Here is a 21,021-nt window from a genome sequence, read left to right on the forward strand (position 1 = left end):
TTTGGCAAAGTCTTTTCTCTGAAACAAAAGAATAGTGTACATTTCTATCACTTTATTTTGAAGAGTCCCTTTTAAGAGCCGCCACATCACGTGCAATACCTGATTATCATTAAAGCCCTAGTTTACTAGTACCAACAGCCGAGTGTGCTGTGATCTGATCTTTGAGAAATATTTCTGGATAGTAAAGATCAAGGGCCGTAAATATAGAGGCACATATTGTCACCATTCTATCTTTGTGCTGTGAGTATATAATATTTATTAGGAGCAAGGCTTTCCCAGTAAAAGGCACAATTATAGCAACCCATAATACAAAAGTAGGCATTATATTTAATTTATAAGTCTATTTATTATATACATTATAAATATGTATGTGCATTAAAAAAAATTTTAAATCACATGAAAAGCCCCAGGGTTCAAAGTAAAATCATTCTTTAATATAATCGAACCAGAAAAAGCATAGTGAAAAAGCAAAATGAAGGTTGGCAACATTAAAGTTGCAGATGCCAAACCAGGTTTTTATTATACTGTAAGAATAAACTTGCTGCCAAGTTAGAACAAATGAGCATTTTAAAATACATGGATAAAGAAAGAGTTTCTCAAAGAGATACTGTTTTGTATGTACTGCTTCAGCTTTTGGTTCAAGAAAACGTTTCTGTATTTAATATATCGATAATTTCATCCTTTTTTTTTAACACATTACATGTGTCTTTTTATAAAGTAGACATCACTTTTTTTCATACTTTTTAAATTCAATTAAGAAATTTCCAGTTAGGATATACTGATGAAAGATAACACTAGAAAGCAGAATTTTACAAATGATAAAATCAATAGCATAGCTACTGTTCTCTAAAACTCCAGACAATGGAGTGATCATTCAATGCAAGGGCAGACTGAAGGAAGGGTTCCTGAAAAGGTAGGACTGAAGCCAGGCATGCCAAGACTTAGACAAGGGGAGGGGAGGGAATTCCGAGGCATAAAGGCCCAGAGAAGGAAGCAATACTGGAATGTGAGAAGAAGACAGTTGAAAAACCAGCCTACGGTGAAGACATACAGAGAAATAAAGTTGACTCATCAATAATGACTGGAAAGTCCCAGCAAGAGGAGGCCAATGTACATACAACTTGTGAAGCGAGGAGAGACGTGAAGTAGTGGTTTCTAAGACTGACTGGCATCAACGAGATAAATTTCATTGCAGCAAAGGCCAAAAACAGGTTGAACTATTTTACAAAACAGCAATGATCTGGGCACCAAATAGCAAGGGCCTGGGGAAGGATGACAGAAGTAGAAATAGAAGGGAGGACTATTACACAAATGAATTATCAGATCTTGAAGACAGCATACTTTAGGATCTGCACCGGGTTTCTCTTTTGCCTGGCAGTGACAAAACTTTTCTGTCTTTTAGCTTTAGGTCAAATGCTTAGTAATCAAGTATGGAAACACTCCTTTTGAAAAAATCTTTATCAAGGTATAATTGACAAATGAAATGTAAGACTTTGAAAGTATGCATCACAGAAAACACTCCTTGAAAGTTATAATTTAAGAATGTAACCTTCACAATAAACTCAATTCTGTAAATATTTCTCTTAAGATGGTATCTCTCTTTTAAGGTTAGACATTTTTATGTACTATTTTCTTAAATAATAATCTTGCCCTTGTTGCCTCCAAATTATTTTGTTTGGGTATATTTGAATCAAGATTTCGGAAAATATTTTATGTGTTCCCCACCTGCTTTACATAAGAGGAACCATATGTGTACTGCGAAGTTATATTTTAATTCAGATATGACCTCTATACATTGAAAAAACTCAAACCTGAGGCCATATATCTACAAACTTCAAAAATCTTAATACTAATTACCTAAGAATAGCAAAAAAAAAAAATTATTGATAGTTCTGAGAAGGCAAAAGAGAAATAAAACTATTTGTGGACTTATACACATGAACTTCATGAGCAAAGATTTCAAGCTTCTTGTAGAGGTTTAATCAGAATTTAGACATTTTCTAATAAGAGTGGGTGTCCGAATTTTCAGGCAGATGGAAAATAGAAATATAGAAGGTGAGAAGGGTAGGAACCTTCCATTCATTCCTTGATTCATTTATTAAGCAAGTATTTATTGAATATCTATTTCTATGCAATGAGATAACTACAAAAATGAATAAGAATGTGCTCCAAGCTGAATAATAGTGAAATCTTGGATTTATATAGGACACTATACTTTATCAAATCCTTTCACTTACTGTGCGAACATCTCCAGCCACCCTGGGAAGCAGTTAGAAACCATTTTCACTTCTTTAGGTCAGAAAATGAAACTATAAAAGGTCTGTTGCTATCCACATCTCATAATGCTGATGCCAATCACTGTTTCTTTGGTTATTTTTTTTTCCTCTGATGGGAATGCTCTCATTTATTTATTCAGATATTGATGACACTCATAAGTAAAACTGAATACCCACTGTGTACCAGGCACCAAAGGCTTTGGGATGGGGGAGGTAAAATAAACAGAATCATTGTCCTCAAGGATTTCACATTCAAGTGAGTAAAAAGGCAAGTAAACAGTTATCAAAAAGTGATGAATGACCTCTTCAAAAAGCCCAATGTATAATGTGCAGATCCCTTCAAACAGTCCATGCAAATCTGACCATTCAAGCTCAAGTCCCACCTTCACTGTCTAGCCTCTTATAAACCTCAGCTCATATTTGCTTGGTTTCCCCCTAAATTCCCAAGCAACTAGAATCCACAAAATTTAATCCTTTATTATAGATGTCATTTTATATTTCCAATTTTTAGAATGTGTTTCTTGCCTACTATACCAGATTTCTAAGTTCCGCATAAGCAAGGATGAAGTCTTATGGGCTTCTTTATTCTACTCTGAAGCCATTAAGCATTCCACCTCTGAACAGATGATTCATAAACATTTATCATTTGATTTATGAACATTATGTGATAAAATTGTAACAATATGTTTTGCTTAGCTAATTTTTACTAAGATAAATTTCTTTAAAAATTGTGGGAAGGAAATTTGGAATGAGAAAAAGGTTTTTTTAAACATTTATTGTCTCACTTTAAATATTCCTAATTGTTTTAATGAGTCAATATCTATTAGGTTGGCATTGACTCCATTTGATTAATAACCTGTATTCTTAGTCATAAAGTAGTCAAATTGTTTCCTAAGATCATAAAATTATTTATAGTCATTTATCCAATAATATACACTTTGTTCTTTTTGGAGCCATGGTATTAAAATAAATGTCATGGGACACTAGACTTTCTAATACCCAATATTACGGAAATCTGAGTCATCATAATAATCTAGATTAGTGTTGTTCTATAGAAATGTAATGAAAGCCATATATAAAATTTTCTACTATCTACATTAAAAAAGTTTTTAAAAAAGTGAAATTAGTTTTAATAACGTATTTTGACTCAGTATGTCCAAAAATTTATTATTTCAACATGAAAACAATGCTAAAAGCATTATTGAGATATTTTACATTTTTTTATTAAGTCTCATAAATCCAGTGTGTATTACACATGTATAGCACATCTCAATTTGGAAGCTAAATTTTTATCACAGATACTTAATCGGCATTAGTTTTCATAAAAATTTCAGTTTAAAAAGTAGGGTCCCAGAGCCAAGTTATACCAAAAAAACGCTTTTTTCAACAATTAAAATATATATGTATATTTAAATTTAAATAAGTTAATTAAAATTAAATAAAATTAGAAACAAATTAAAAACTCAGTCCCTCAGTTGTATGTTACCCCCATTAGAAATGTTCAAGAGCTATGGCTACCATACTGAACAGCACAGATCCAGATCAGTCTCTAGCTACATTTCTTCTTCAGCAATAATATTTAAGCCATGTGTTCCTTTGTCCTATTTTGGTTTGTTCTTTGTTATTTAAAGGGATCCTCTTTTAAGAGGTGATAGTAGAAGCTAGTCATATAGTAGCTAAAGTGATGGAAGGGGCCAAATCTGGGTGCAGACAAGGATGCAAGCCAAGTGGGAGCTCTCTTCAATTAGACCCTTGAGAATGCTCTTTAATTTCTCATGGCTAGAAATATTTGACCTTGAGGAAAAGTGGGAATGAAATGGTGATAAAGCTTTTTAGTCTTCTAGGTATTTCTCTCTTATTTAGAGCCATGTTAATGATAGTATGTGCAATCTTTAGCCTCCTTCATGGCTTGTGCATTTATTTTACTTGGAAAAAAGGACTGCATACTTTTCATTAATAACTTTAAGATTATAAAGCAGAGCATTCCATTAATATTCAATTCAAATATGATTTCTGATTATAGAACTATAAGTTTAAAATTCTAATAGGTACACTGAATTTAGCTTACATCTCCAACCTATCGTTGACTCCTTTTTAAAATCTAGTCAACTTAGAAAGCTATCTATTCATTTTAACAATGCTGCCATTACCAAAACATATGTTAATATATTCTTCCATATGTTGGTACGTGTTTTTACTCTAAAATCATAGATCTTATTTAAGTTAGAAGTCATTCAGAGAAAGATCTAGTAAATAAGTAGTAACTCATTTTCTTAGAAATGTGAATATGTGTTTATTAGTTATATATTGCGGCTTTTTTTTTTTTTTTAATAAAAGGGCCATAGTAGAGGTTGGACTTTTTAGCAAATATTTTTAAACTTTAGTGTACATAAGACTCACTTGAGGAATTTGTTAGAATATAGATTCCATGGCCCTAATTACAAAGACAGTAATTCTTTCCTAGGCTTTAGAAGAAAAAGATTGTTCTGCTCTCTATACTCTCTTGTGGCCAGAATAGCATATCAGACCTGTGGATTTTCTCACTTGGGGGAAAGGGTTCTCACCTTCTAAAGGCAGTTCAGCAAGAGGCTCAGCCCAGAAATGAGGCACAGGGTCAATGTTCTTGGGCTGTCCTCTTTTTCCTCTTAGGAAAACCAAAAACTTTAGAATACCAAAGTAAGCAGGTTGTAGAGAAAATAAAAACATAGGCCATTTGGACTGCTGTCTAGTGTTGGGTTAAAGGACCAGGGTTATATCTGCAAACTTGAGCGAGGCCTGGCCCAGTGCACTAGGGTACAAGTCACATTAAAATTTGGTACTAAGAGCCAAGGCAGGTATTAAAGATGGCCATTATTTTACTGTGTCCTCAATTCTCCTTCAGGAGGTGTCTGGATGAGCTTCAAGATGCTAGTCACCTTTGACACATTAATGCCGGTTCTTTGCAAACAAGTATTTTGTTTCCTCACAAAAATTTCCTTGTTCCTGTCACCAAAGAAAGGAAAATAAATTATTAGTCTGCCTCATGGCTTGTACATTTATTTTACTTGGAGAAAAGGACTGCATACTTTTCAGTAACAAATTTAAGAGAAAAAGGAACTCAACCATTACTTCTTTTTGTTTCATTTACATTAGAAATTAAAAAGAGAGAGAAGGGAATTGAATGCTGGCAAGGCCCAAGAGTATTGCAAAACTGTGGTGTGTCCAGAGACTGCTATAATGGTATAATTGAAAAATTGGGGATACAGTGTCACATTTCTTAATTTGGCAAATAGAAATCATTTTTCAAATATACATTTTAATGTTCACAATTAGTAGCAGTCGGCAACAGGACACCAATACATTTTGCACTTATATAGTTATTAAAAGTTACTTCTCTCCTCCAAATAGTCTTTATAAAATCTCTGAGAAATATTCTCTTTCAGAATTTAACACACAGAAGTTATTCTCCCAAGGTTGCACATATGACTGACAGAGCTGAAACATGAAACCATATTTTTTGACTTCACAAAAGCACATGATTTAATACCCTGATTGGACTACTTTGAAATGAATGGGACAGAGTGACACTTAGTCACTAACATCAATGACTAATACACTGTTGGCTAGGGTCTTTCCAATCCCCTTCTCCCTAATGTCCTCCATTAATTAGTTACCAAATTTAGTCATTTTAACCCTTTCATAATTCTTAACTCCACTCCTTTCTCTTCAGGAATTCATCCTAAATTCCTGGACATTTATCAAATATCTCCTAATATTCTCACTACAATATTTTTTCTTTGCACATGGGTTTCCCTCTACCTAAAATGACTTGATTCCTTCCTTCCACCCTTCCTTCCTTTCCTCTTCCTTCCTTCCTTGTCTACCTATAAATTTCCTTCTTTGTCTATCCATAAATTTCATACTTACCCCTCAATATTTTGTTGATAAATTTTTCCAAGGAAGAATAAATTTTCACCAACAGGAATTTAGGCAATATCAATCTCCCGAAGGTTTTCAACTTACAACCAAATATGAATGCTAATGTCTATAGCTAAGAATCTGCGAAACTCACATGAAAATGTGGCACAAAACATGAACTATGAAGTACTTAAGGTTGTGAAGGTTTTTTTTATTATTACAATGAATATATCCTGGAGCTTGAATATGTCTGTCTTCACATTGCTACATGGCTATTTTTATTAATATGTTTTTGAAATTTATTCTTGTGATTAAAACTTGTCCAATATAACTTGACATACACTTGTGGCCAAAGGTGATTGATACATCATGCAAAAGATTATGATCTTCTCAAAAGACAGAGGAGAAATAGCCTTCTTCAAGGAAGGCATTCTTTAGATTATAAAAAGTAAACAAATAAACATTCCCACCATACCAAGAATTCCCATGCACGAGTCAACAATGAATGTGAGGAACCTATTTTTGCTGCTGATGGCCCTGTCACATAGTGATACTTACAAGCTGTTACTGTTTTACAACAGCTAAGCCAGAAAGGCACATGAAACCCAAAACTTTCCTAGATTTCTGTTGACAAAGGTAATAATATCAATGACTCTCTTATTAAATCTAGTAAATAAATACCTGTGGTATCTTCCTTTCATGGTTCTCAGTAACTCTAAACATTCACCCTTCATAAGCCAAGAAGTTACAAAAAATGTTGGCATTTGTATAAAAGAAAACAAAACTTTGTAAACACTAAGTGTGACTAATAGGAGAAAAAAATGCATTCACTAAAAGAAAGAGTTCATTATGTTATTTAAGATAAAAGATCAAAATCTTAAAAGGTTAATAGTAGTCTAACTACTTCATACATTCACCAAATTTCAAATTAAATTTTGATTTGAAAGATACCAAGTCAAAATGAAATACAAACATGTATACAATAAGCGGCACAATTGAAAGATTTAAGTTTTCTTTTTCTATCCAAGAGAAATAATACTGGCATTCAAAATTTATAACTAAAGGGAGAAACTTGAGCACTATGTCACTATTGTACCTCTATCTGGGCATCAGAAATTCTTGCCACACCTATCATGTTACAGGGTATTAATTCTGACACATTATTGAAAATAGACATTCTACTAGAAGTCAATTTGCCCTCATATCTGATAATTCATGATTAACAACAATAAACTTTTTCTGTACTTAACTATTGTTTGAATTGGACTCTTTCTCCTCTTTCCAGCATTTCATATCCTTCCCCACCCTGATCTTCCAGCTCCCTTCTCTCTTCACTGAAACCCAGAAATAAAGCAGGAAAAGAGACCGTTATACTTTGTAGTTTACAGGTCTCATCTTTCAGAAGGACAAAATGGCTTGTCAGATTGGAGAGTCTATTTTTGGCTTAGGTCACGCTTTATCTTGGGGCTTTTCATGAAATTTTATCTTGTTGTACTTAGTTACAAAAACTTAAAGAAAGCTGTTTTCTGTTATTTCATACGTGAGAGACAAATCAATATTAAAGACATTAAGGTAGTAAAAACATGTAGTGATGTTATATCATTTATTCTTCCACTTCATCCTCACCTAAGGGATTACAGATGTCTAGTCTTAACTCCTTATAATGCAAAAACAATGGTTCCTACTCTTTAATGAACATATATATCTTAAATACCCATGTATCTAGTAGTCTAGAAAATGCAGATAAGATGAGACCCAAAGAAAGGCAGGGAACACAAATAATAACAACTATAATAGCAGTAACATTAAGTGAGTGCTTACTATGTGCCAGGAATGCTTCTAAGCACTGTACATCTGATAGGTTATTTAAACTTTACAAGAACCATGTAAAGAAGTTATATTTTGTCCCTATTTTCCAGAAGAAAAAACTGAGGCCAGTCATGATTAAGTAGTTTGACCAAAAATCATACAGCTGATAAAATAAGGATTAGAACCCTAGTCACCAAGCCAGAGCCTCTGTGCTCTGAGGTACTCTAATATGCAGATTCCCAAAGAAGGGAGAGAATTTAAAGTGCAGATGATGAAAATACTATTCTATATGGGGAAATGTAAAAGTTCCACATTCTCAAAAATAACAAAACAGACATTTCTATGAATACTAGATAAAGAACATTATTTGTGTTGTCAATTCCACCTAAGTTAAATGAATTCTTTAAAGGGTGGGGACTGGAAGAGGAATGCCTGAATATCAGGTATTAATTAAGATTTAGTGGTACCTCAGCCTTCAACGGTTTAACTAACAAATGACCAAATGCTCAGGACTTTTGGTTTTTGTTTGGGGTTTTCCTTTGTTAGTAGGTTTTTTTTTTCTTTTTTCCTTTCTATCAAATGAAAGCTTTGATACACACCTATAATGACGAAAGGTATGTGTGATAAAAAAAAAAAAATTCCGTTTGTCTTTTTCGATATCTCTTACACAGAATTGGTTAGAAAATATATAGTGTTTTCAGTAATGTTAGAAATGGGGAGTGAGGCTATAAAATTATACATGATCTCCATCTTTACAAATTGAGGCTGATTCAATTCTCGATGTACAGTTAAAGGAATAGAATCAGAGAATGTGAAGTTGGGAACATTGTGAAAGAATCAGAATAGTGAGGGTAAGAATTAAAGAAAGAGGCTTGAAATAATACCATAAATAAACTATTATTTATACTATTTCCTAACCAAATTTTAGCAAAAGCTTAAAAAATTAATTACAAATGTCAAGTACAATGATATGAAGCTTCTTCAAGGCTTTACATTTTCCTAATTGTGGGTAGCATACTTGCCCAATTTTCACAGCAGTTTGAAAACATATTAGAAATATGAGGCTTCCTTTTAATGATGACAACAATACAGATATCAAAATTAGTCTATTAAAAAAAACCTTGATTTGCAGATTTCTTGTTTAAGTATGCAAAAATTTAGATCAAGATGATACCTCCATAGTTTTTTTTGTTTGTTTTTTGTTTGTTTGTTTGTTTGTTTTCCAGGCCATAGTATTTTGACTCTACACTGTAAGGCTAAAGAAAAATATAATTTTACACAAATATTATCATCTAGTTAATAAATTTGTTTTTCATAGAGATATGAGTTAGCAACTCTGAAAGTATTTTACGTGTATTAAAGGTTTGAGGAAATAAATAAATAAATGATAGGAGAAAAGAGATACATCATTTTGTGAATGAGAACATCTAACACCCAGATCTTGGTTTCTAAATATCATTTTTCAATAAAAGAAATCTGGGCTCCTTGAATGACTGATTCAAGGGCTAGATCAGAAAAAGCATAAGATGAACCTGGAGCATTTTGTGGTACCAGAACCCAAGAAGTGTTCTAAAAACGATAGTGAATAAGGAACACAGGAGTCAACTGGAAGAGTAGACAATTTGAGCAACAAAATAAATACCAGCTGAAATGGATTAATACGCATAAATTAAAACAAATATCCATGAGTCCATACTGATTTAAATAAATAACTGAATAAGTAAAATAAATGGAAGAAAAGGAAAAGCTTGTTTTTACTGAAAAATTTTAATTAACAAGTATAGAAGGAATGATAAAAACAGAAATTCACCATTTGGAAAACACCACAATGACAATGGTTTTAAGCAAAAAAAATTGTGGTCAAAAATATGATGAAAAACTGTCACTTACATAGTCTCAAAGTGTCTCTCCCAAGATGCTTACTAATTACAAAAAGGAAACCAGCAACTTAACAATGAAGAAACCTCACAGACCTCAAGTGAGGAATTGAAGTTAACATCATTATTAGATACCCTGACATCACATGCTTTCTGATACAATAGACTGAGAAGGGCATGGGATCATTCGGTGGTACTTTTGCCAAAAATGCATAACCTGAACTTACTCATCAGAAAACCTAACTGAGAGACATTCTGCAAAATAACTGGTCACTACTCTTCAAAAGTGTCAAGATTATATAAGACAAAGAAAGATTGAGGAACTGTCCCAGACTGAAGGAAACTAATAAGACAAAAAACGAAAAATCTGTATGATTTCTGTTTACATCCAGAAAAAGGACACTCGTGGTACAACTGACGAAACTTGAATAACATCTCTAAATTAGTTAATAATATTATATCGAAGTTAATTTTCTGGTTTCGATACCTTTAAGATATTAACATCTAGAGAAGTTTACATGGGCATTCTTTGCACTACTTTTTCAAATTTTATGTCTGACATTATTTTAAAATAAAAAAATATAATTTTTAGAATCTCCTATGATATTGAATGGAGATCCTCTTCAATAAGAATTCTCAGTAATAATAACTAACATTTGCACCATGAAATGCTTTCTGCTACATTATCTCATTTGACCATTATCCTACTTTACAAAATATTTTGTGACAATTCAGAACATCAGAACTGACTCTCAAATCCAGAGTGTTTTGAACCAAGAACTAATGTAATATTATTGCCAAATCAGCTGCTTATCTGGTTTTACATTTCTACAAATTTTTATGGGGTGGAAATAGAAAGGAAGTATTAATATTAGGTATACAGTAGTCTCCCTTTACCCTCAGGGATATGTTCCAAAACCCCTAGGTGATGTCTGAAACGACAGATAGTACCAAACTCTATATATACAACCTTTTTCACACACACACACACACACACACACACACACACACACACACCTATCATAAAGTTTAACTTATAAATTAGACTGTATGAGATTAACAACAATAACTAATAATAAAATAGAACAATTATAACAACATACAGTTATGTATATAAAGTTACGTAAATGTGGTCTCTCTCTGCCATAACCGATCTGGTAAATAACAGGCTATTAAGTGACTTAAAGGTGAATAGCATATATGGTGTGGATGTGCTGGACAAAGAGCTGATTAATGTCCTGGGCAGGATAGAGTAAAACTGTGCACGATTTTATCATGCTACCCAGAACGGCAAGCAAATTAAAACTTATGAATTGTTTATTTCTGGAATTTTCCATTTAATATTTTCAAGCTGAAGTTCACCATGGGTAACTGAAATCTTGGAAAGATAAATCAGATAAAGGGGACTACTGTACCCCAGTGCCTTTAAGCAGTTTAGAATAGCTAAAGTGAATTATTTAGAACATGGTTTCACCCAAAGTGAGCAAAAACAATGCAGTATATCCTGGAAATGTGTAAATGAAGAAGAAAGAGAGTCAGATCAACACCACGAACAATAATATTATGAAAGACTACGGGAAGGAAACAGGAAATTGACAAGATGAGATTTTAGAGTGAAAAAGAAATAAAGAAACAAAATGAAGGAAATCAAACTGTAAGAAAGAGAAAAAGAAAAAAAAAGCGGTTAGAGAAAGGATAGAAGCAAGCCATCCAACTTCAAAAAGGAAAGGGCCTTTAACTTTAAATCAGAACAAAAGTGAATGGGCTGTTGATGTGGTGGCTCATAGCTATCACCTGCTCAAGACAGGTTTAAAGTCATTAGAATTGAGAACATGAAGCCCCTAAAACTTCTAAGGGAATTTAAGAGTAATTCTACTGAGATGGCATTACAAACACCCAGAGGCATTAGAGGCTGTCAGTCATCACAGGGCAAAGTCCTTTTTTTGTTGTTGTTAAATAAATACCAGTAGCTTATTTACATTGTCCCATTTAATCCTTATAAGCCAATACTGTAGTTTTCATCATCCCTGTTTTGTAAATGAGAAAAATAGGCTCTGAGAAGTTAAGTAACTTGTCCAAAGGTACAGCTACTAAATGAAATCTGCATTTGGACCCCAGTTCTCTGGACTCTAAAGCCCACACCTTTTTTATCTTTCATTTATTTGTTTGGTTTCTTCATTTGTTTGTTAACATTTTCAATTATAGTTAGCTTTTAATATTATTTTATATTAGTTTCAGGTGTACAGCATAGTAGACATTTATATAATTTTCAAAGTGATCACCTGATTAATCTAGTACCTATCTGTTACTATAGATAGTTATTACAATATTATTGATTATATTCTCTATGCTGTACTTTAGATCTCCCTGACTACTTCATAACTACCAATCTGTACTTCTTAATCCCTTTACCTTTTTCACTCACCTCCAAACCCCACCCCCCGATTTGGCAATCATCAGTTTGTTCTCTGTATCTATGAGTTTGTTTCGGTTTTATTTCTTCTTTTATTTTGTTTTTTAGATTGCACATATAGTGAAATCATATGGTAGTTGCCTTTCTCTGTCTGACTTATTTCACTTATTATAATATCTCCCAAGTCCATCCACGTTGTTACAAATGGTAAGATTTTATTCTTTTTTATGGCTGAATAATTTTCCACTGTATATACCACATCTTCTTTATCCAATTGTCTATTGGTGGGCATTTAGGTTGCTTCCATGTCTTGGCTATTATAAATAATGCTGTAATGAACATAGGGGTGCATATGTTTTTTTGAATTAATGTTTTGGGTTTCTTTGAATAAATACCCAGAGGTAGAATTGCTGGGTCATAAAGTAGTTCTATTTTTAATTTTTTGAGGAACCTTCATACTGTTTTCCATAGTGGCTGCACCAATTTCCAATTCTACCAATAGTATGGTATTTTTCATTGAACTAGAACAAATAATTCTAAAATTTATATGGAACCACAAAAGACCCCAAATAGTCACAACAATCTAGAGAAAAAACGAAGTTGGAATTATCGCAATGCTTGATATCAAACTATACTACAAGGCTATCGTAATCAAAACAGTATAAAACTGGCATAAAAAAACAGACACAAAGATTAATGGAACAAAATAAAGAGACCAGAAAAATACCCATACCTATATGGTCAATTAATCTATGCCAAAGGCAAGAATATACAAAAATTTAAAGGTAGTCTATTCAATAAATAGTTTTGGGAAAACTAGACAGATACTTGCAAAAAGAAAAAAAATGAAACTAGACTATTCCCTTATACTATATATGATAATTTCAAACGGATTAAAGACTTAAATGTAAGACCTGAAAGCATAAAACTAGAAGAAAACACAGGCAATAAACCCTCTGACATTGCTCTTGGTAATATTTTCTTTTCTGATATATCTCCTCGAGCAGAGAAAACAAGAGCAAAAATAAACAAATAGGACTACATCAAACTAAAAATTTTTCGCACAGTAAAGGCATCAACAAAACAAAAAGACAACCTAATAAATGGGAGAAGACATTTGACTGTAGCACATTCAATAAGGATTTAATATCCAAAAGTAGTAAAAAAAAAAAAAAAAAAAACTCAATTCCAAAAAATCCTAACAACCCAATTAAAAAATGGGCAGAGGACCTGAACATTTTACCAAGGATATACAGATGGTCAATAGACATATGAAAAGATGTTCAACGTCATTGAGCACCAGAGAAATGCAAATTAAAATCACAATGAGATATCACTTCGCACCTGTCAGAATGGCCATCATCAATAAATCAACAAAGAACAAGTGCTAGCAAGGATGTGGAAAAAAGGATTAAAGTATTTGGTCTCCTGATTGATGATGTACTCTGGCCATTGCCTTCCTTGGACCAAGAAGCAAGTGTAGATTCGTAGCAAAAGTCTAGATAAAAAACAGTGGCTCCAAGACCCCAGTAAACAATTAATCCACTCCAAATCTCCTTGAGACCCCTGCCCATCATCATTGCTCTCTTCAGTATGATTTCCACATCGCCAAGCAGATGTGAACAGACTGCAGGAGTCCTGGTGATTTCAAGATAACACTTAAGCTGAAATAGAGTTTACTGACAATATAAATAAGTGAAACAGCCACAAAATACTAATGGCAATTAATAACAGAAGAGACTTAGTTTCCAATACTTATTTTTATAAGTATAACCTGAATCTGATACTTAAACAAAAAATTAGCAGAGAAAATGAGAGAACAAACTTATTTTCTTAAAGTCTCACTTTAAATAGAAGAAATGTATCATGCTAGCCACAAATGAACTAAAAAAACAATTAAAAACCAAAAAGTCATTATGGAAAAGTGATCAACTTAAAATTATTCTAAGAAAGCATTATTTTTATGTGATAAATTGCAAGACATTTAATATTATACCTGATTTAGTCAAAACTTTGAAGAGAATAAAGCAAGATAATAGGATAATTGATCAACCCAGAATACCAAGTTTTATACCAACCCTTATAAATACCACTTACTAGTGAAAAAAAAGTCAGCCATGCTTAAATATCAGAAATGTGTTAAACTAAACAAACCTATTAATAAAAGATATATCAGCAGTGTGAAGAAAGAACCACTTGTGTTGGACCACTAACATAAAGATTCAAAAATTTGAGACTCAAAATCATATCAAATAGTCTCAGTGGGGAAACAATTCATAAATAAGTTATACAATGATAAAGTCTTTTATAATATGCCACACAAGTTCTGCTTTAAAAAAAGAAGTCCAGAAAAAAATTTTCAAATAAGCTACCAAATACTAGTTAGTGGTCACCTGTCTACCACAAACAGTGCTGTACTCATAGAACTGCAGAGTAATGAATGCGTCATTCTAATAAGAATTGGGGTGCCAGCTTAATAACTTTCCAAATGTTGCCAAACAAATGTTCTACGGCTAAATTGTTTACTACAGTTCTTGATAGTCAAAAAAATAATGGTGCATCCTTGCCTCTGATTAAAATCAATTACAACACCAAATTCGGTCTCTCAGAAAGCAAGCAGGCAGACTGGTTCCTACGTGAACTCATTCTAAAGAGAATTCACTGGAAATGTAACAATGGAATAACAAGAAGTTGCAAGGTAAAAGAGCTACCAACTCGAGAAAAAAACAGCTAACATCTTTGTTTCAAATCAAAGTTCAGATTTAAGATAAAAATTTATTCTGCTTCATTGGAAATAACAGGCCAGAGGCCTTTGATGCCTGCCCCGAAGTCTGTAAACACAATGCTCATTATTGCAGTTACAATTTATGGGTCAACAATTGTATCAGAATCAATCTCGAATCTCTTAAGCAGTCACAGGATCTGTTCCCTGACAACCTTGACAAAAAGCAGCGCCAGCTGTTGTTATTCAGCATATCCCAGGACTACTAGGAAATATCCCCAGCCATTGTAGTATATTCTACCTTAACATCACACATGTATTTATTCTCTCTCTCTTTTAGTCTTTCTCCTTCTCTCCCTTCCTCACTCACTCTCCTCCATTCCCACCCCTCCAGGCTCATGGTAATATGACCTTTACATATTATTTACTCTTTCTAACTTATTTTAGCATTTCACATTAATAACACAGTTTATAAACGATATCATACACTAATTGTCATTTCCACAAATAGTTTGATATAATTTGACTTAATGGTTCTTTCTAAGACATTAAGTAAATCTTTATTACAGCAAACAAAAAGAGAATAGCAGCAAAAAAGGTGGCACTGTTATTACTGCTATACATTAGGTCAGAATGTTACTTGTTAGACAAATAAGGACTAACCCTCACAAGCCACTAGTGTCCTATTCTTGTCCGAAAATAAATATATTCGAGGCAGAGTCTCAGATGTAACACTGAGCTTCATGCAAAGGTCTCAAGGAAGTCTGAGCATTAGTGTTCTCTCTTTTGAGATATAGAAGTAATCCCATTTTTCTGAGGTAACATCCTACACTTGAGAACTGGCTGCAAAGATATGTGAAACAGCATGCTCTGGCATCCCATAGCTCAGTGGCACAAAGGTCTCACCTAGCTCCTGATGAAGAGTCTGTCTCCGCCAGCTGAGCCATGTGCCGCACAGCCAACTTGCTCCATTTGTCCTCTTTAATTTTGGAAAAGAGCCCCTCAACGCTTCTAAGCTCCAGTCCCAGGCTCATGTCAGGGAAGCTAAGGATACTCCCTGGAATGTTCCACAAATTAAACAGTAGAGGATGGGACCACAAACAGTGAGATAATAAAAGCACTGCACAGAAAGAATTCTCCGTTTCTCAGCTTTACACAGCAGTTACCATGAGTCGAGGCCTCTTCTCCCCACCCTCCTCCATTCTCTCGCTCACCTTCAATGATTCTTTGACTCAAGGCAGTGCTTTAATCTCTTTAGAGGTTATCCAGGTCTGTTTTTAAATTCTTGTTTTTGTTTTCTGCATGAAATCTCTTAACTGTTAAATACCTTCAGACTTATTTATTTTTTGTTTTTCAGGAATATGAACAGGATAAAATAAGAGAACAATGTATAATTATAATGTGGTTTGAAGACTGAATTGAATGAAAATCTACAGAGAATTGAGAACATTCATATTAAATGGATTCGACACAGTTAATATTATTACAAGGAATTAGCTTAAAATGTAACCAAAAATAGAAAGTATGACCAATTGATTTTAATCTGGCATATTTTTCATCTGCCTTCAGGATTAATCTAGACTTGTAAAAATGCTTTTTAAAATGTTAGTTACAGATTCACATGCTCTTTTCTTAGCCATAATTCCTCACCTAAACAATAGAACACAGAAAATCATGAGTGACTCTTTTTCAATTTTGCCAGATGGAACTTAAATAGTACCCTTCTAGCTACAGACCAAAGGAAGTAATTCATTATATGAATAGGATACCTTAGGCTAACATCTGGATTTAATTTTAATTTTACTTGTAAAATTTTTTAATTTAATTTTTAAATTTTTATTTTTAGTTTTAATTTTTAATTGGTTTTCTAATTTTTAATTAAAAATTTAAATTTAATTTAAAAACTTTTTTTAGTTTTAATTTTCAAATGGAGTTTAATTTAGCATTGGGGTTTCGTTTGGGTTTTGTTGTCTCAGGGAAAGGTGACTAGGGCAGTAGGGTAAAAAATCCAATCACCAAAAAAGCAAGACCTTGTCTGCCTTGTCCTGACTGCATTCTGAAGCAAGTCACCTAAACCACTTTGGACTAATTTTAAAAGATTGGAAGATTGTTATAGCTATTTTCTAAGTGAGCTTTTGTTCTGATGTCTGATAATTTCATTCTAAAGGAAATGTAGCATATAACCTTCAACTTGTTAATTAAGAAGGCCTTGCATAGATAATGAACATAAAAGAATATCCAAAATATATATTTTTAATTCTGGAATTTCAATCTTCTCCTTAAATCTAGATTTTTTACCAAATTCATAAGAAAATTTAAACATTTCAATATTACCTCCTTTTCCCCCTTCTCCTGCAGCAATAAGTCCCAGATTTGCCAAAGAAAGGAAAAAAAAGGGTTCCCTTTCACTCCTGGAAAATATCAAGTTAGCTTTGGTTTGCTAGACAAAATTATAGCACCTTTTATACTCACAGTGTCTGAGAGCTTAATATAAGCAGTAATTTAAAAATTCACACATTAACAGTCCAAGGGCTTAACAAACACAAGAAGAAAGATGAAAGAAAAGAATTTTAAGAAAATGGTTCTATGATTTAAGTGATTCCAAAGCAAAATTCACCTCAAATTTGAAAACGTTACCAGGGTTCTTGAGACAGCTCTGGATGAGTCATTCTTGCTGAATGGACTCTATCCTTAACCTAACCCAAAATACACAAGGCCAACCCAAGTGCAGAAGGTGCCAGAGGGGGAACAGGAAGTATTCATGTCACTCATCATTATGCATAGAACTGTTAAGCAAGTGGTATGTCTTATCACAGAAAAATCAAAGCAATACATTTAATACCTTAATTTTAGCATTTATCTGAACATAAGAAATGTGTAGTTACACTGAATGGAAACTTCTGTAAACTGTTTCATTAAAAATATGACTGTCATAAGGAAACAAGTAACTTCATACTCAAAGAAACTATTCCTAGTATGTCTTTCTTCAAGTTATATTTGCACATTGTACTAACAGAGCTGAGGCTGAGATTTTTACTGATTTTTTTTTTTTTCTACATAATATATAGTGCAGGGAGCTGGAGGCTGTTCTCTCCTATGCATCATAAGCACCAGTTGTCATCTAAGAATAGATAGTTTCCATTTGTGTTACTAAAACAGCAGAAAGTATATGACTTTATTCCCAATTTCCCAGACGACCATAAAATATGAAGTTAAAACTCTATCTTTTAACCTCATTAGCTAATTTGTTTCTCAATGGGGATGTTCTTGGCACTTGGGGAGAGAAAATTCTTTGTAGTGAGGGACATCACACACATTGCAAGATGTATGGCATTCTTGACCCCTAGATACGAAATGTCAGTAGCTTCATCCAATCATTGTGATGACCAAAAACACCCTTACAAATCTTCAAATGCCTCCTAATGAGTAATCTGTCCATACCCACAAACCCACAGCTAATGAAAACTAGCCCACTGGCTCATGAACTCTGTCAAGGAAAGGTCGAACATCCATTTTGTGAGCCCTGCCAATGCATACACATAGGCACATTCTTATCAATATTGCTCAAAAGGAACACATTACCATTTAGTAACAGACCTTTTTCAAGGCTAGAACAATCTAAGAAAGTATTTACTTCAACTCCCTTATTTTACAGATAAGAAAACTAAGGTCCAGAAAAACTAAGTAGTTTGCCTGAGTTCATAGATGCTAATTCATACCAGAAGTAGAATCAGAACACACATCCTCCTAGCTGTTTTCCCTTTCCATTCTTCTCCAACCATAGATTTCAAAGTAGAGAGGGATTTTTCAAAGCTCTTTAAATATGAAATTTTACCTATGGTGAGCCAGCAGGTAGACATTCTCAATCTTCAAATTCATTTTTCCTAACACTTTAGTCCTGAAAAATATTTTCATATACCACTAATAACTTTTAGAAAAGTTAATATGTAACTACTGAAAAACTGCCTTTTAAAAATCCAAGTGAATATTCTTTTAAGTAGAAAAGAAAGTCCTCACGTCTTCTCCAGTGAATCTGGATGCTGTATTTCCAAAGCGGCCACTTTTAAGTCTTAAAGTAAATACACCTCCAACCAAAAACCAAATACCACAGTAAATTACATTAAATGCAATAATGAACAAAGGCTGGTCAGTACAACATTACCTGCTCTCTCTTTAAAGTAATGGTATACAATCAATAAAGATCTTAAATACATTCATTGTTTTCTTTGAAGGGAAAAAATTCCCAGTATAAAAACTTATATTGCTTCCATTTTTCCAAAAAGATTTTTTTATCTCAGCATTACTTTCACATTCATTTGACTGTCAATATCTTCTTGACTATATGTGCTTTTCAAAATAAATATCTCAATAAAATATTAAATGTGGTTTTTAAATTCTTAATTTCATTCCTAATTTTACAGCTGTTCAGCATCTGGACTATTATCATTAAAATGTTTCAAATTGAACATAAATTCAATATTTAGGGCTTAGGGCTACTCAAAAAGAATGTAAATTTTTATTTTGTAGTTCTAGAAGAAAGTACAGTATCTACTCAGTGTCCTTCTACATATAAACTAATTGACATCTGTGGGACTTACCCACCTGCACTACGAGCAGGCAGCATAGAAAATAGAGAAACAACTATACAAAACCAGTCATACAACACAGGACAGCATTCTGTGGAGAATAAAAAGCTTTCCGCCAAACAATAAAACATGCACTTTTAACTACTCGTAGGTAATTTAATGTACCTTTACCTAATTTTTTCATGATTTCCAGGTGCCACTTTTGAATATGTAATTGTCCTTAATCACCTGGAGGCCTTGCTAAAATGCAAAAGGCTGGCTCCTGGTGGGGCTCGGCAATTTGCATTTCTATCAAGTTCCCAGGTGAAAATGATGCTGCAGGTTCTGGGACTACATTTTGAAAAATGCTACTTCACAAGATTTTGAAAAGTACTCTTTTTTTGACAACTATTAATAATCAAAAGTACATTTTTTATTTTTACCTAATGTTCAAAATGCACATGTGCACATACATGCACACACATGCACACACAAACATAAATTAAAACATAAGAAATAATTTTTTTACTACATATAATGAACGCCAATTTATTTCTAGTCTATTCTATTTTATTCCTTTTCACTGAAAAGCATTGGTCATGAACCACTAATTTGATTTCATGACCCCTGATAGATCAAGACCTACAGTTTGAGAAATACTGCTCAGGATTCCATGTTCATCATTTAAGTTAATAATAATAACTGTTGATATGTGTCGATACTTACCAGGTGCCAGATACCATTCCAGGCTCTTTCTAGGCATTGCTCAATTCATAAATTAAAAATGCTTAATAATGTTATGAAGTAAGTATTATTAAAAACCCATATTCACAGAGAGGAAATCTGTGGTCCTTGTCTATAGCCATGCTACCCTGAACAAGCCGGATCCCATCTGATCTCAGAAGTTAAACAGGGTTGGGCTTGGTTAGTACTTGGATGGGAGACCACCTAGGAAGACCAGGTGCTATAGGGGTAAAAAATAAAAAAATAAGGGATTGTAAACTGACAAGGTCCTTGCAATCTCTGAGGTCAACCAAGGGCTGCCTCTCCTAAAAGGAAAGGAAAAGGAAAAGGAAAGGAAAGGGAGAGAGAGAGAGAGAAAGAGAAAGAGAGAAAGCACAAGGATAAAAAACAAACAAACAAACAAACAAAAAAACCAGGGTGATATGTTTCCCTCAGAAACGCAGTGGTATACCAAAACAGGTACTGGATGAAGAATCAGAAGAGTTCTAGTCTTGACTTCACATTTATTATCTGTGTCATCTTTGAACTATAGTTTGTATATCTGTAAAATGAAGTGATAAAACCTAGCAGGATTACTGTGAAAATTAAGTGAAATAATGTATATGCAGTTATCTTGTTATACAGATACCACAATGAGATATCATCTCACACCTGTTAGAATAGCTATAATCAACAGGACAAGTAATAACAAGTGTTGGAGAGGATGTGGAGAAAAAAA

General features: G+C 33.3%; 1 pseudogene; it reads left to right on the top strand.

Moving 5' to 3' along the window:
• Positions 1 to 20,413: 20,413 nt before the first annotated feature.
• Positions 20,414 to 20,532, top strand: LOC118608761 (annotated as a pseudogene).
• Positions 20,533 to 21,021: the final 489 nt, after the last annotated feature.

Source organism: Rousettus aegyptiacus, unplaced genomic scaffold (assembly GCF_014176215.1).
Source record: "Rousettus aegyptiacus isolate mRouAeg1 unplaced genomic scaffold, mRouAeg1.p scaffold_m13_p_10, whole genome shotgun sequence".
NCBI lineage: Eukaryota > Metazoa > Chordata > Mammalia > Chiroptera > Pteropodidae > Rousettus > Rousettus aegyptiacus.